Source organism: Propithecus coquereli, unplaced genomic scaffold (genome assembly GCF_000956105.1).
Source record: "Propithecus coquereli isolate 6110/MARCELLA unplaced genomic scaffold, Pcoq_1.0 Scaffold294, whole genome shotgun sequence".
NCBI lineage: Eukaryota > Metazoa > Chordata > Mammalia > Primates > Indriidae > Propithecus > Propithecus coquereli.
The window spans coordinates 3690065-3693781 of NW_012148552.1; positions in this window are offsets into that span (position 1 = coordinate 3690065).

The following is a 3717-nucleotide window of genomic DNA, read 5'->3' on the forward strand; positions in this document are numbered from 1 at the left end:
CCGCGCGCCCGCCGCCCAATCGCCAGCGGGCAGAGGACCCCGCCGCGCCTGCGCGGGCCGCGCCCCCAGGGGCCTGTCTCTGATTGGCTGCCGCGTCCGCCCGTCCGGCGGGCCGGCCTCTGGCGCACGCGCGGTGGGAGGCTGAGCCTGCGTGCGTCCTGTGCTGGGGCTGCGCGTTCTCCGCGCCCGGCGCGGGGTCCCCGGGAACGCAGCAGAGAGCTGGACGGGCCAGAGGGGCTTGGGGTGACCGCTGGAGGGACATCCCAGAATGACTTCGTAACGGGCTAGCAGGCTCCTGGAGGTCCGACCCGGTTCACTCGTGACGGTGCTCACTGCTCCAAGTGCGGTGACATGAGTGATGTGCCCCCAAAGGCCACCGGCCGAGCTCCCCAGCTCAGGGCGGAGCCAGGGCCAGCCCCAGCCCCCGCCCCCGCCGTGCTGAGGGTCCGCCCTGCATTGCTTGGCTGGCCGTGCACCGGGAAGGAGGGACAGAGCCGGCTCAGGGTCAGCGGCTGCGCTGCATACAGTGACCCACGGCTGACAGTGTTCCTGGGACCACTAGGCACCGAATAGGGGCTGGCCACCTGAGACTATGCATGGGGACAGTTCTGCACCAGGAAGAGCTCCAGGGTGAGGCCAAAGCAGAGCGTGGAGGAGGCTCTGCCCGGTGCCCTCCTGGGGGTGAGGCCCGCCCGGAGCTGAGTGAGCATGCGCACCGGGTCCCATGCCCCTGCGGGCGCCTTCGCATCAGTGCCTCCTGCCACCCTGGGGTTTCCCTCGCCCTGCACTTCTCTCTGAAATGATCCCATTTCCTTACGTCCCTGTCTTGTGTCTCTCTCACCTGCAGTCTAGGAGGGCAGGAACTTGATTGGGGCTCCAATTCCCCCAGCGCCCAGTGCTCAGAGACACCCCAGGAGGGCTAGGGTGGGGTGAACACAGGAGTTTGGGGTGGATGTGACCGAGTGAACGAGCTCAGCCCGCCCTGAGCTGACCCCCTTCCAGTCTCCTCCCCGCCTTGGTCCTGAAGTAAAACCCGAGACCCTGAGCTGGGCCCAGGGATCCTGGACACACACCAGCTCCCTCCTGGCTGGGTTACCCTTTTTTTCACTACGGTAGAGACAGCCTTTATTGGTGCAAACGTGAAGTGTTAAGAGGAGGATGGGACAGCTCCCACTCCCACTCCCACTCCCGGGCCGCAGACTCTGCCGCCGCCCTCCCTGGGCCACTCTTTATTCCGGCAATCCCTCGATTCTACACTTCACAGAGCCACGTCTGGAACTTTCTCCTGGGGCCACGGCGGGACCGCCAAGGCCCTGTGTGAACCCAGCTCTGCCCCTGCGGGGCGGTGACCTCGGTAAATCCCTTGCGCAGAGGGGAGAGCGTGGTGAGGTCCCTATCGTGGCGACTAGGGAATAGCGGGTGCTCGGCCCGCAGCCTGCCCTTTCAGTAACCCCCCGAGGCCCATCCTCCCTGGGGTCTTCCCCACCTGGCCTGCTGGTGGACCCGCCTGCCTTGGTTTCCAGCGTCTTGCTCTGTAACTGCCATGCGAGACCGGGGCAGAGCCTGGCGTTACCTGTTCCTCTTTCCCAGGCCCTGGGCCCTCCTGACCCATTTCTTCGCCCCCCAGATCAATCTTGTCCACACTCTGGAATCCACTGGGACTGGGTTCTTGAGGGTCCGTGAGTATCGGTGGTCAGGGTCCCAGCAGGTCAGTGTGGACGAGCAGAGGTTCTCCTCAACCCTGTGACGGGGCTTCTGGCCTCACCACTGAGCTCCTGCATGGCTTCCTCCAAGAAGCCCTCCAGGGTGCCTGCTCCTAGCCAGGAAACAAGTGGCTGGGCTGAGTGGAAGCTGACCAGCCCCTTCCCCATCCTGACACAGAAGGAGGCAGCAGCAGACAGCAGGGTGTGAACATTTAATGAGCAAGGCTTCCCCCACCCGATGCCAGCTGGTGCCTAGGCCCCGTAGCTCTGCGTGGTGTGAATGCGCAGCATGGTGGCACGCAGTGCCTGTCACTGCCCACGGCCCAGCGCAGGCCGGATGGGGCTCCTGCATGCCCTGGCCACGGCCCATTGAGGTCGGCCTGGCCGCAGTTGCTGTACCACCAGCGAGTGCTTGAGCGATCGCGGCTGCAGCTAGTGGAGATGCGGGCGCCGTCCACGCAGCGTGTGCAGCCATCACGGTCGGGTCAAGTGTGCTGAAGGCACTGCCCTCCTGGTTGTCGCTGTGGCCGGAGCCCCGGAACGCATCCCCTGCACGGTGTGGGTGCTGGGCTCAGCGATGCCTCGGCACCTGGGACCCCCGGGCAGGCACCTGGGGAGCAACAGCCTTTCCCGGGGTGGAGGCTGGGGAAGTTGGGAGTCTCTGGGGTCCCAACCTCCCCTCCCCGTCCTGGCCTCTTTTAAGCACCCCCCTCCCAGCCTGCTAGAGCATCTCAGGAACGGAGAGCCCCCGCCCTCCCAACACTCACCAGCATTCCCTGAGCACAGACCCAGGGTCAGCCGGTAGAACTGGTCTTCGTTGTGGACGTGGAAGTTGTCGTAGGGGCTCAGAGCGTGAGGTTGCCCAATCCTGCAAGTCCACACTCAGTTCGGTCCGCAGGCCCGGCTGGGAGGTCAGGTCCGAGATGTGCCGCAGCCCCAGCCAGTGGTCACCTGCAGGAGCGGGCACCGGGCTCGGGCCTGCACCCTCCCCACCCCGGCCTGTTCCTGCTTGATGTATTCTAGGGCCCCTGCTGCCGCCCGCGCCGCCGCCCCGTGTTCCTGGAGGGGATCGCGCTACAGCCCGGTGCCCCGTGGGCAGCACAGCCTCCTACCTCCCAGGCTCCGAAGCCCTGCTTGCACTCCTGCCAGCACCTCTCAAAGTCCACGGGCTTCTCCCTGCCCAGTCTCGACTCTGAATCGCCGTCCAGCCACCGTCCTTGTGCATGTCGCACAGAACCTGGCGCGGACAGAGGCCTCGCTGCCCTGGCCCGTCCACACGGTCTGCCCTCTTTCTCCCTTCGGAGAGGACGGTCCCGCTCCCCCAAGCACGTTTCATTTGAAAAGTGCTGCCTTACGGTTTTTCTGCTTATCAGTGTACTACGAGCACGCGCAGTAAAAGACATACAAACTTTCAGAAATGGGTCAAGACCACAGTGTCACCCAGGTGACGTCTGTCATTTCTTTCTGCTTTGTGCTGCTCTGTTCCCTTCTTGTCCTGGGCCCCTCTCCTGCCAGTCGTCAGGGTCCTTTCTGGTCTGTAAACACTGCGGTGCTGCGAGTTCTTTGCTCATTCCCACAGGGGTGCACATTGAGGTCTCCGGCCCCTCCAGATTATGAACAGCGCTCAGCAAACGCTCCCGTGCCCAGGTGCGTCGGGAGGAAGCCAGGGGGCCACCGGCGGAGCCGGGCTTTTCTCACCAACCACACACATTAGGACCTCGTTTTTGCCAAACCGATGAGCACAAAACATCTCATTGGTCACTGGGGCCCCCACACTGTCGGCGGTGCCCCTGGATGGGCTGCTCACCTGGAAGGGGGCGCTGGCCCCCTCTGGCTGGCTGGTGCACATGCCACTGCGGGCCGTGGGGTCGTCCCCCCAGACCTGAGAGCAGTCCCCCCCGCCAGGGGTGCAGAGCCAGGTGGGATTGTCCCCCCAGACCTGAGAGCAGTCCCCCCCGCCAGGGGTGCAGAGCCAGGTGGGATTGTCCCCCCAGACCTGAGAGCAGTCCCTCCC